Genomic DNA, 14,086 nt, shown 5'->3' with positions numbered 1-14,086 from the left:
GCCAAATGGTCTGTTTCGATACTGTAGGGAATCTAACCTCTGTTGTTTTTAAAGACTCCCAATCCTCTGGTTTCCCCCTATTCTTCACCCATTACATGTGTTTTCTTTTGCTTTTATGCTGTCCTGAGTTCCCTTGTCAGCCATGGTTGCCACATTCTCCTCTCAGCATGTTTCTTCTTCCTTGGGATGAATTTCTAGTATGTCTTCCAAGTTACCCCCAGAAATGTTTGCCATTTTTGTTTCACTGTCCTCTCTGCTAGGCGTCCCTTCCAATCAGCTCTGGTCAGCTCCTTCTTCATGTCTTTGAAGTTAATTTTACTCAGTTGAGATACTGTTACATCCAATTCCAACCTCTCGCTATCAAACTGCAGGGTGAAAGCAATTATATTATGGTCTGTGCTACCTACCAGCTCCACTGGAACCTTTTCAGACTTCAGTGCATTTTTGAATATCATAATCAATGCATCCTCTAACTTTGCTTCAGTTCCTTTAAGATCCTAGAATGTAAGTCATCAGGCCCTGGGCACCTGGCTGCCTTCAATTCAAATAGTTTCCCAATATGTTTTTCCCCAGTGATGGTGATAAGTTGCTGGTTTTCCACAATTTATGCATTTCCTGTTACTAAGTGAATGGGTTCATTGATTTCCACCATGAAAAGTGTGGCAAAGCATTGTTTTGACATCTCTGTTACTCTGTGTTTCCTCCTATAAACTCCCCCATTTCGTTCTCTCAGGGACTAACATTCACTTTAGATACAGTCTGCCTTTTTAACATACTTATGAAAGCTTTTGCTATGCATCATTATATTTTACACTTGTCTTAATTCATGATAAACTCTCTTTTTGTTACTTTTTTTAGGAACACTTTGTTGGCCTTTAAATGTTTCCCAATCATCTAGCCTGTCACTGACTGGTGCAATATTTTACAACTTAAATTGTTTTCACTGATATTATGTTTTAATTTCTTGTTAAGTAATGCATGTTTTGTTTTCTACCCTTACCATCTTTGCTCCGTTCAGGAATACATTTCAGTTAGGAGGAATTGAATATCTCCTGAAATGTTTGCAACTGTTCATCAATGGCCCTAACTTTTAGTTTTTCTCTTCAGCCAATTGTGCAAGGTCTGTCCTCATTCTTATTTAATCAAGTTTGTTTGACATCAGATTGCATATGTGGGACTCAAACTGAATCTGAAACTCCGCCATGCTGTGATCCCAAGAGGATCATTTACAATGAGATTATTAATTAATACCACCTCATACATAACACTAAATCAGAAATACTCTGCTCCTGGTTGGTTCAACAACATATTGCTCCAAGAAATAATCTCAAATAAGACCATAAGAAATAGGAACAAGAATAGGCTGTTCTGCACCTCGAGCTTACTGTACCATTCAAGAGGATCGTGGCTGATCCAACACTCCTCATGTACCACTTGCCTACCCTTTCTCTATAAACCTTGATTCCCTTACTGATCAAGAATCGATTGATCTCAGTGATAAATATGGACAATGACTCTGCCTCCACAGATCTCTATGTCAAAGAATTCCAAAGACTCACAATCCTCTGAGAGGTGAAATTCCTCCTCATATCAGTCTCAAAGTGCCACTCCTTATGCCATCTCGCCATAGATTCCCCCATGGGAGAAACATCCTCTCAGCATTTTCAACATTAAGTTCATTAAGAATCCTATATAATTCAACTACATCAAGTGAATACAATTATTGAATTCTCCCTCAAGGTTGTCCTTGGCAGTTTGATTAATCCAAATGATATACACATTAAAATTATTTTTGTCTTCCTTCACTCCAAGCCCCTAGTATTTCTTGCTTTATACTGTGCCCTACTGTTAAAGGCAAGTTTAGATAATCTGTAGATTACTCACAGAAGGGATTTCTTTCAGTAATGTTCAGCTGAAATGCCTGAACTGGTTCTTTCAGACCTGATCAAAATGAATGTGTGCTCCAATGTAATGCAAGTTTATTAGTTTAAATTACTTAATACATTTAGATTGGAATGAATTATTACCTGTTAATACGTCAATATATTGGAAGTAATTATTAGCTTAAACTATTTGGATATATTCAAACATCTGCTTCTCACATCCTTTCACCTGCTGGGGACCCCAAAACAAAGGCTTGCATTTGGAGCACAATCTAAATTTCCACAGCACTGGAGGCAAAACCAAACTGATGGTGAAGTCCAATGAACTGTGAATAGTCCCCAATATTAACAGCATGTTGGTTTGATGTTACACGCTGAATCGCCCCTTCTGCATACTTTTCCTAATCATTCCTCTGTGCTTGGTCAAAAGCAAGTCATGGTATAACTGCAAAACAGCTTATTCTCACAAATGGGCCAACTTCTTGAAAAAGGTCCTGTTCTCACATACTTATCCACTCTCCAGCAATTGTTTATGGTATGGAGGTGCCATTTTTGGTATCAGTCACTATACTTTCCCTTGTCATTTCTATATTTCCTCATACTTGTTCTATGACTTGATCTCCAAAGTCAGTACCATTTCTCACCTGCAGCACTGATCTATTCCTTTACTAACAAAGCTACACTACTCCTTTTTCTTTCTGTCTTTTCTTCAGATGCAATGAGTACCCTTGGTTATTCAACTCCCAGTCATGTTCTCTGGGTAATCATGTCTCATTTTGCACAGTTAACTTACTAATTTTGTTCTGAATGCTCTGCCCATTCTACCCTTACCATCAAGTCAGAGGAACAACCCTACTTTAATGGAGTGTTCAGGAGGAATTGCCAGGAGCAGCACCATGCATTCCTAAAAAAGGACTACTTCCATGCCAAACAGCATAAGTAGCAAGTGATAGACAGATAAAGGATCCCACAACCAATGGATCCGATTTAAGCTCTGCAGTCCTACTACATTCAATTGTGAATGGTGGTGGACAACTAAACAACTCAATGCAGCAGGAAGCTACGCAAATATCCATATCCTCAATGATGGAAGAGGTCAATACATCATTGCAAAGGATAAAGCCAAAGCATTTGCAGCAATCTTCAGTCAGAAGTGTTGAGTAGATGATCCATCTCAGGCTCCTCCAATGTTCCCTAGTCTTTAGCCAATTCTTTTTACTCCAAGTGATATCAAGAAATGGCTGAAGGCACTGGTTGCTGCAAAAGCTATGGCCCTAACAACATTCCAATAATGGTACTGAAGACTTTTACTCCAGAATTTGCTGCTCCCCTCGCCAAGCTCTTCCAGTACAGCTACAGCACTGACATCTATCTGATAATGTGGAAACTTGACCAGATATGACCTGTACACAAAAAGCAGAATGAATCCAACTTGGCCCATTACTGCCCCATCAGTCTACTCTCAGACATCAATAAAGTGATGGAACCTGTCATCAACAGTGCTATCACACATCACCTGCTCAGTGATGCCTAATTTGGGTTCTGCCTGAGGTACTCAGCTCCTGACCTCATTATAGCTGCCATTCAAACATGGACAAAAAGCCAAATCCCAGGTATGAAGTGTGGGTCACAGCTCATGACATCAAGACTGCCTTTGACCAACTGTAGTGTCAAAAAGGCCAAGAAAAATTGGAATCAATGAACATCAAGGGACACATTCTCCACTGGTTGGAGTTGTACCTGGCACATTGGAAGATGGTTGAAATTGTTGGAGGTGATTCATCTCACTTCAGAATATCTAAGCAGCAGTACCTCAGTATCCTTGGCACAACCACCTTCAGCTACTTCATCAATGAAGGTCAGTTGTTAACTGATGATTGCACAAAGTCAAGCACCATTTGTGACTCATCAGATACTGAAGCAATCCATGTTCAATTGCAGCAAGATCTCAATAACATCAAGGCTTGGGCTGCCAAGAGGGAAGTAACATTTGCACCACACAAATGTGAGTCAATGACCATCTTCCAATAATAGTCATTATAACCACGATCCCTTGACATTCAATAGTGGTATCATCACATGAATACCCCACCGTTAATGTACATGGGGTGATTAATAACCAGAAATTCAGCTGGACATGCCACATAAATGCAATGGCTACAAAATAACGTCACAGGCTAGGAATACTGCAGCAAGTAAATCACCTCCTGACTCCCCAAAGACTGTCCATCATCTGCAAGATAGAGGTCAGGAGTGTAATGGAATACTTCCCACCTGCCTGAAATGAGGGCATCTCCAATAACATTCAAGAAGTTTGGCATCATTCAGTACAAATCAGTGCACCTGATTGCCACCACATTCACAAGCATCCACTCACTGAACCATCTAGTCTCAGCCAGCAACAGATCTACAAGATGCACTGCAGAAATTCGCCGACTGTCCTCAGAAGATCTACCAAACCCACAATCGCTTCCGTCTGGAAGGACAAGTGCAACAGTTACAAAACAGCACCAGTCCATGCAAGTTCCCCTCTAAGCCACTCACAATTCTGATTTGGAAATATATTGCTGTTGCTTGAGTGTCGTTGGTTCAAAGTCCTGGAATTCTGTCCCCAAAGGCATTGTGGGTCAACCTAGTGCGCATGGATAGCAATGGTTTCAGTCTGCAGCTTTCCGCCATTTGTCAAGTGCCAGTAGGGACTGGTTAAACATACTGGCCAGGTTACATAAATAAATAAAATTAAAACTGACAGGACAATTTCTCCCTATTCATTCGTTCGTTCGTTATTTCTATAATGTCATAATAATTTACACTTTGTAGAACAGTGGACTGGAACATTTACATCATCAGTACATTATTATGCCTCTCGGTGGGTTTCCTACGTAATATTGAGGAGCAGCTGGGTGTATCTTTTCGGTATATAACTGTATACTGCATGCAATACTTAGAACTATCTACAGACCCAAGAAAATTGTAGAAGGTGTGAATGAATTGCAACATAATTAAATCCAATCTTCAGAATTTTTTTCTGAATTTGAACTCGAATCAAAAGCTGATGGACTACTTTGAGGTCACAGAACCTCCTCCCCCAACGACATTACTACAGTTTTACCTAAATAGGCAATTACATCGGTTATTGCAAATCTATACAGCTGAAAAGAGAAGACGCGATATCATTGGCAGATTTGGAATTCACTGACAATATCCTGTAAATAACAAGAACCACTCGCACATCTTTGATCAGGTTTTCCTTCATATCACTTGAACACAGTCGCCGTGAAATGCATCGCTTGGCGGTGTTTGTTCTGATTCTGCACGTTTCAATGGGTAAGTAGATTACAACAATTTATTCAAACGCTGGAAATTATGGTTTTTGCTTCGTTCCAATCCATCACCATTTATTCAATTAACGCTCATTTTCTTTCAAAATTTTTATTGTTTTGGTGAAATGTTGGAGTATTAATTGTGATCGTTTTCAAGAGAGGAAGATGGAGCAGAGAGATGTCAATTCTCACGTAAATGAAAACTATATCTTTCCTCATAAGAGGCTTTGGCGCTCTCATGTTCTGTGCTGATCGTGCGAAACGACTCCAGAAACTCTCCAGCTGATAAGGAATTAAGCAGGTATCTGTCCTAGATGGACTGCAGCCATTGTCTTAAAGAAAGACAAATTCCTGCAGAACAGAATGTTTCCACCTGAGCGAATGGTCAGTTAACTAACCCTAATTATTAATAATTCATTATAAGTTGAGATACCATCTAGAACATTGAGCAGTACAGCACAGAACAGGCCCTTCGGCCCACGATGTTCTGCCGACCATTGATCCTCATGTACGGTAAACCTATTGTACGAACGCTCAAAGTTCTGTAACCGTATGCATGTCCAGCAGTCTCTTAAATATCCCCAATGACCTCGCTTCCACAACTGCTGCTGGCAACGCATTCCATGCTCTCACAAATCTCTGCGGAAAGATTTAAGTCTAGTGACTTAAATCAATCTAATATTGTAGGTATTGGGTTCAGTGGTTATTCATTAATAAACTAATTTCAAAAGAACAATTTTAAATATTGCACTTTCCTGTTATTGTGGCTGTAGTTTTAAGGATTCGTTTTGGATCTTTCAGTTATTATTACATTTTAGCGAGGATAACTAACAAATATGAATGGAATTATTTATTTGAGAAGATGGTCGAAAAGGTTCAAACTTGTGTTTGTAACGAAATCCCAATTTGGAAAATTATTTAATTGTCAGTCTGTTTTGCCAACAACAAACAAGACACTTTCCAATCAGATAAATTAGAATTCAATGAGATGTTAGATTCAGCGAAGCGTTAATTTTCTCTCCTTTTAGGTTTCCTCCAGAAAATGAGACTTTAAATAGAACGATAAAGTTCAGAAATTTGAATCAATACTTTGGCAGTTTCCGTTGGGAATTTTTGTTTTATTATTGTCTCCTGCGAGTTTCCGTCAGATGTTTCTCACTGCCCTTTACTATTCCCGGATTATTGTGCTATGTCACTTTGAGACCTGCTGACATCGACAGCAGCTAAATTGTCATTATCTACCGTTTCAACAATACCCATAACATACCTGACAAGTGTGACCACATGACAGTAAAATTTCCCGAAATTTACAACTATTTCATAAGTATATCAGCAATGCTTTACAATATTTTGGAAGAAGGCGGAGTAACATCCAAAATCTAATTTCACACAATAATTAGACCATGACATCTGCAGGATCTTCTCTCTCAGATTGCTGCAGATTTGCATTAACCATTTGTGCTTATCATTCCTCTGTTTTCTTGAATTAGCGACGTTGTGCCTTCACCCGCCTTAAACCGATTCTGGTTGAACAGTCAAAACGTTCAGTGGATCTGGGGTTAGGTATGGTGACTTTGTAGTCAGGTATTTTCTGTGAAATGAAATACCAGAATAACACCAGACCACGCCGGAGTCATTACGCCAGATGGCGCCTGGTGACCAACGGCCTTCAGCAGGGGTCCGTGTTGGTTCCACACTATTAACGCTGTACATTAAGGATTTGGACAAAGGAACCCAGGGCGTTGTTGCTTAATTTGCAGATGATGCAAAAAGCTGGATGGACTGGTTGGGTTCAGGAAGGGGGAGGCTTGGATGGGGTAGGAGAGTGGGCAAAGCAGTAGCAAGTAGGAAGTTTGTGAGGTCATGCACTTTGGTCGGAAGAAGAGGCATAGACTGTTTTGTGGAAAGGGAAGAGCTTTGGAAATCTGAAGCACAAAGGGACTTGGATGCCCCAGTTCAGCATTCTGTTATGGTTCAGTTGTCAGTCAGAAAGGCAAAGACGATGTTACCATTCATTTTGAGAGGGCTAGAATGCAAGAGCAGGGATGTACCGCTGAGGCTGTATAATGCTCTGGTCAGGATGCATTTGGAATATTGTGAACATTTTTGGGCCTTTATTTAAGGAAGGATATACTGGCATTGGAGAGTGTTCAGAGGAGGATGCTTCCATTGGTTGTCATGTGAGAAGCGATTGAGGACGCTTCGTCTTTTCGTGGAGTTTAGAAAGATGAAGAGGAATCTGATTATAACTTACAGAATAACGAGCGGCCTGGAGAGGGTGGATGTGGAGAAGATGTTTCGACAGCAGGAGAGACTCAGACCCACGGCACAGCCGTCAGAGTGAAGAGTCAACCCATTGGAATAGAGATTAGGAGAAATTTCTTCAGCCATTCGAGTGATGAATCTGTGGAACGGGATTGCTGTAGAGATCCGCAAGTGTCTTTGGGGGATGGGTACAGTCTGAATTAGTGAGGGGATCAAGAGTTAGAAGAAGACAGGAGAATGGGATTGAGAAACATATCAGTCATGATCTAATGGCGCAGCAGACTCGATGGGCCTCATGGCCTAATTCTGTACCATATCTTACCGTCTTTTGGTTTTATGGAGTGAAGCACCTTTCGACATTTCAAACCGCCAAGATAATAAAGCAGTTGCTCTCCAGGGATTCTCAGCTCCGGGAAATCAGTTTTAATTACCTAAACTGACAAGAATGACACCACCAGTATTCTCTTTGATGGAAAGTAGAATTTCTACATTAGTACAACAATGGCTTGCCGAAAACCAGGAGACAGTGATCCCTCAATCCGGCCTCTGGCCATTCGTCTTCTTGTTAAAATTGACGCTTCCTTCAGTGTGACAGCAGCCTCTTCGCTCGGATCTCACTGAGGCAGCTCTACCACTCAAGCAGCTCAGCGAGATGATCGATTCCCGGTTCAACTGAGGGCTGGTAAAATTGGGATAGTTCACTCGTATGTTCATTGCGCAACCGATTTTCACACAAATCACCCCTTAAATGACATCTCAGGCTTTATCGCAAGTTCGTTCAAGGCTACTTCTGAACAGATAACGAGTCTTGTTGCTCACTTTCCACAGTGAGCACTGAAGGAAACACTCAGTTGGCTGTTTCGCAAGAGACGGAGAAATAACTTGATTTAAGGCGGGTTGGTAACAGTCTCCAGCTGACATGCTCTCACAGACCCTAAAACACGATTTGAGAGTTCGCGTTGGCTCCTACATCATTCAAATGGCATTGGTTTCCTCAAATATATTTTGAAATGTAATTGATATAATTTAATAGTGTTTTTTTTAAAAGAGTTGCAGTTGTAAAGTGCGCTGAATATTTATCTGTCAGAAATTATTCAAGTTTCGAATTGAACATAAATCTTAGATGAAGAGTTCCCGAGTGATTCTCGCACGAGGAAATGGACATTTTAGATCATCTTTCCAATTCTGTTTCCATTGTGATTTTGAAAGCACTGACCGTTAACGTGACAAATGCAAGCTGAATGGCACTTTTAAAGGAGGTTAAGGTGAGTACTTGAGAGAGAAATTAGTGAGATATGGCGAACGAAGACAGACGGGGATGAACTGAATGCTCTTCAAAGGAGCCGCTGCAGATTTAACGCATCGAATGGCTTTCTCCTGCGCTTTAGTATTAAAGATTTCTGGAATCTGTGCATGAACCTAAAATACTACGTCTCAAATATCTCCAATAAAGAGAGAGGGAGCCCTGGACGTCTGCCTGCTATTGGGAGTCAGGATTATGAGTTAAAGAAATGTTGAAAATTCATTCCGAATTGGAGCAACTGAATCAACCAGTTATGCAGTGGAAAATATTCTGTGGAGAATGAGAGAATGAGGAAGTGATGCATCTGCTCTTCTAAGTGCGGTTGAGAGATTTAAAACTTAGAATTTAGGTCTCTTGTGGCGCAATGGTAATGATTTAGACATTAGGTTTAGATTTTATTGTCACTTGTACTCGAGTACAGAAGTACGGGAATATAGTGAAAAGTGGACCATGTGCCCACAGAGATGCCATCTTAGGTACCAAGGCCCAAAGTTTAAGAGAGTTAAAATTTAAGCATTACTTCATAGAATATGTAGACAAATAAAGAATAGTTAACAGTAAAGCCCCTATCCCTCCTTTCCCACAAAGTCTTCCCTGCCGGCAGGAATCAATCTAAGCCGATGTAGTCTCTCTTCACAGCTGAATCACTCCAGCCCAGGCACTATCCTGGGGGAACTTCCTCTGCAAACTCTCTAGAGCAACCACATTATTACTATATTTATCTCTACAGAATACTCCAGTTGTGACTTGAACAACATCTTATGTGATTCGATCATAATCAACCTGCTCTTATATTTAATATGGTGACACATATGCCCTCTTAACCACTTTATCCACTGGACTTGCACAGTGGAATCTGCATATTTCCTCAGGCTCAGCCATTATCATTTCCAAACTTGTCTTGTTAGTTGAGTAAGAATGCATCACTGCATGCTTTTCCGGAACAAATTTCATTTGGAACTTGTCCATAAACACCTGACCAGCCTGTTTGCATAATGTTTTAGTCTTCACTTTTCCTTCTTGCTATTTACCATACCACTAATTTTATATCATCGGTAAATTTATTAATCCAATCACCTATAGTCATGTCCATATCAGAAATGTATGCTACAAATAACAATGGATCCAACATCAAATCCTACAGTTTACTGGTAGACATAAGCTTTTATTCACAAAAACCACCTCTGACTATCACTCTCTGCCTTCTGCCCCTGAGCCATTTTTGATACAAATTGCCTTAATGGCTATTACATTCTTCCAAATGACACTTTGTCAATATCTTTACTGAAGTGCACGTAGACTACTTCAACTGTACTGCACTCAACTGCACACTCATCACCTCCTCAATCAAAACTGTCAGACGTGATCACCCCCAAATAAAGCCATGATGATTATTCCTGTGTACTCCTTACCAACGAAGTGAAGAACAATTCTGTCCCTCAGATTTTATTTTCCAAATGCTTACCTGCCACTAATGTTAGACTCATTGACCTCTAAATCTTTGGTTCATATTTTTCTACTGCCCTTCTTGAATTTTGGTTACCAAATTGGCACTTGTCCAACTTACAGACTCCCCTGCTGTGGCCAGAGAAGATTTGAAAGTTAATATCGGGGTCCCTGCAAACTCATTTCTTGTCTCCCACAGAAGCCTGGAATAATGAAGTCTGGCAATGTATCCAGTTTTGAAAATCACACAAAACCAGGTTATAGTCCAACAAGTTTATTTGGAAGCACTAGCTTTCGGAGTGCTGCTCTTTCATTAGGTGATGCTGATGAAGGAGCAGTGCTCTGAAAGCTAGTACTTCCAAATAAATCTTTTGGACTATAACCTGGTGTTATGTGATTTTTAACTTTGTACACCCCAGTCCAACACCGGCATCTCCAAATCATGACTATCCAGTTTTGAGTCTGCTAAAGTTTCTCACACTACCTTTCAAGGGTCATTTGTTCAATCTTATCATCGTACTCCTCCTTGATTTTAATATGCACATTATTCCCCACTTTTGCAAATACAGATGCAAAGTTTTCATTTAAAACCTTACCTATGCCTTCTGATTCCGCACACAGTTAGCCACTTTGATTCCTTTTAGCCCCTAAGATCATTAAAATATGCCTTGGATTATCCCATATTTTATTTGCCATCACTTTGTTACCAATGAAAAGCAAAACATTAAGAAAATTTGGAACAAGCATTGAAAGTGCTGAAAATATTCAATAGGTCTGGAGCATGTGAAGAGAAGATTTGAGTTCTGAACAAGTCATGTTGAACTTGGAATGTTAATTCTGTTTCTCTCTTCCCAAATAATGAGCTTCTCAAGCAGTTTTTATGTTTTCTTTTGCCTTCAGCACCCCCCTCCCACATTACTATTTTAATTTTTAAGCAGCTCCTTCACTTTCTGTATGGCTCCAGGACTTAGAAGTTTTTATTTTATTAGAGTTTATACAATGCAATGACTGTTGGCAACTTACGGTGTTTGGGCATAAGGTGTAAATTTGCTCAAATTAAAAGACATAATTAATTTAGTTACTCGAATAAATTACCAGTTAAGCTGTTGAAAGTGAATATGGGGCTATTTTATTGACCTGGTCCAATGCGGTAGTAAAGTTTCACAAGGAATGTGTTAGTAAATGAAGACAAACCTAACTCGTTGAAATTTTGCAGTTTCTAGTCCTCTGGATGCAATTCAGTAAATAGGTAATGTCCCAAACAATCCAAAAGTACATTTTCAGTAATTTATACATTTACTCATTGGTTCCATTAAATTATGGTGGGAGTTTATGAGAACAGCTGCAAACTTCCATGCAAATTGGGAACAATATGTACTGTGAATGTATTTATGATCTCTCAGGCTTTATGTTAGTGATTTGGAGATGCTGGTGTTGGACTGAGGTGTACAAAGTTAAAAACCACACATCAGTGAGTGAGAGTGGTTCAGTCAAAATCTGTGAACACAGCAGCACTTTGAAACAAATTGCATTCGTACAATGAAAATTGTAATAATCTGGTGAATCTGTGTAACTAAAGTTCCAGTCGTCATAGTCCTACCGGACCATTGAACTGCTCTCTCAGTGGACAGAGACAGCTGGTAGCGGCTTAACCTGTCACCACGTCTCAGTCGAGGGGTGAAGTTGAGAAGGAGAATCCCTCATGGTAACCTTCACCAGTGCAGGAATCAAACAGCACCATCCCTCTGCGTGTCGTCAACCTAGACGCCGTCCAACCAACTGAGCTAATCGACTCCTATGAATCTGTGCAATTATTGCATCAAATTATAAAAATTCCAAAACGCTTACTTCAGTTCCTTTTGGGAACGTTTTGCAAAAAAAAACTTTCTTCCTTTTGACTTTTAACAGAGCTCAGGAACCCCACGTTGTTGGGGCCGCACGCGCCATGTGGTGGGATATTGAAGGTTTATGACCGAGGTCAGTGGAAGTTCGTTTGTAGTAATTCGTGGGATTCAGCTGCTGGAGAGGTTGTCTGCAAGCAAATTGGCTGCGAGTTTTATGTCACAGTACAGATACAGTCCATTCCACATGGACCTGCCTTCCTGGATAAGATTCAGTGCGAAGGAACAGAATCTTCATTGTCGGAGTGTGCACTCAGTCCTTCCGGCCAGCAGAAGTGCAAGACTAAGACGGGCGTATTCGTCATCTGCAGCGGTATTTATGAATTGCTCATTAATGTTGATTATGTCTGTGTGCATACTTTATTAGCTTATATGGGAATTAGCCCGGAAGATGAGGGGAAATCCTCGAAGGTCGCGCTACCAAAAATGCTACTTTGGGAACAGGATGTTGGATTGATACCACTGCTGGCAAGTGTCTCCTTGCTGATACATCTCGCTCAGAATACGAGTCCTACAGCACGGAGAAAGGCCCTTTCGCCAAACTACTCGGTGCCGACCGAAAGTACAAAGTACAGGAGTACAGTGGAAAGTTTATAATGTTATCAAACAGAGTGCCATTTCATGTACAAATTAACTAGGTCCAGATAGAGTCATAGAGATGTACAGCATGGAAACAGATCCTTCAGTCCAACCCGTCCATGCCGACCAGATATCCCAACCCAATCTAGTCCCACCTGCCAGCACCCGGCCCATATCCCTCCAAACCCTTCCTATTCATATACCCATCCAAATACCTCTTAAATGTTGCAATTGTACCAGCCTGGGCGGCACGGTGGCACAGTGGTTAGCACTGCCTCACAGCGCCAGAGACCCGGGTTCAATTTCCGCCTCAGGCAACTGACTGTGTGGAGTTTGCACATTCTCCCCGTGTCTGCGTGGGTTTCCTCCGGGTGCTCCGGTTTCCTCCCACAGTTAAAAGATGTGCAGGTCAGGTGAATTGGCCATGCTAAATTGCCCGTAGTGTTAGGTAAGGGGTAGATGTATGGGTGGGTTGCGCTTCGGCAGGGCGGTGTGGACTTGTTGGGCCAAAGGGCCTGTTTCCACACTGTAAGTAATCTAATCTAATCTAATCTACATCCTCTGACAGCTCATTCCATACACATACCACCCTCTGCATGAAAAGGTTGCCCCTTAGATCTCTTTTATATCTTTCCCCTCTCACCTTAAACCTACGCCCTCTAGTTCTGGACTCCCCGACCCCAGGGAAAAGACTTTGTCTATTTATCCTATCCATCCCCCTCATAATTTTGTAAACCTCTACAAGGTCACCCTTCAGTCTCCGACACTCCAGGGAAAACAGCCCCAGCCTTTTCAGCTTCTCCCTGTAGCTCAGATCCTCCAACCCTGGCAGCATCCTTGTAAATCTTTTCTGAACCCTTTCAAGTTTCACAACATCTTTCTGATAGGAAGGAGACCAGAATTGCATGTAATATTCCAACAGTGGCCAAACTAATGTCCTGTACAGCTGCAATATGACCTCCCAACGCCTGTACTCAATACTCTGACCAATAAAGGAAAGCATACCAAACGCCTTCTTCACTATCTTATCTACCTGCAACTCCACTTTCAAGGAGCTATGAACCTGCACGTCAAGGTCTCTTTGTTCAGCAACACTCCCTGGGACATTACCATTAAGTGTATAAGTCCTGCTAAGATTTGCTTTCCCAAAATGCAGCACCTCGCATTTATCTGAATTAAACTCCATCTGCCACTTCTCAGCCCATTGGCCCACCTGGTCCAGATCCTATTGTAATCTGAGGTAACCCTCTTCGCTGTCCACTACACCTCCAATTTTGGTGTCATCTGCAAACTGTACCTCTTATGCTCGCATCCAAATCATTTATGTAAATGACAAAAAGTAGAGGGCCCAGCACCGATCCTTCTTAAGTAATAAATAAATTAGGA

At 41.0% G+C, this 14,086-nt stretch overlaps 1 pseudogene; it reads left to right on the top strand.

Annotated features, from left to right (window-relative positions):
• The first annotated feature begins 3,638 nt into the window (after positions 1-3,638).
• The window catches only part of LOC122556107 (scavenger receptor cysteine-rich type 1 protein M130-like), a 151,274-nt pseudogene continuing 140,826 nt past the window's right edge, over positions 3,639-14,086 (top strand).

Source organism: Chiloscyllium plagiosum, unplaced genomic scaffold (assembly GCF_037043375.1).
Source record: "Chiloscyllium plagiosum isolate Xiang-an unplaced genomic scaffold, Cpla_swu_hap1 HiC_scaffold_13, whole genome shotgun sequence".
Lineage (NCBI taxonomy): Eukaryota > Metazoa > Chordata > Chondrichthyes > Orectolobiformes > Hemiscylliidae > Chiloscyllium > Chiloscyllium plagiosum.
This window is presented reverse-complemented; position numbering and strand designations above follow the sequence as displayed.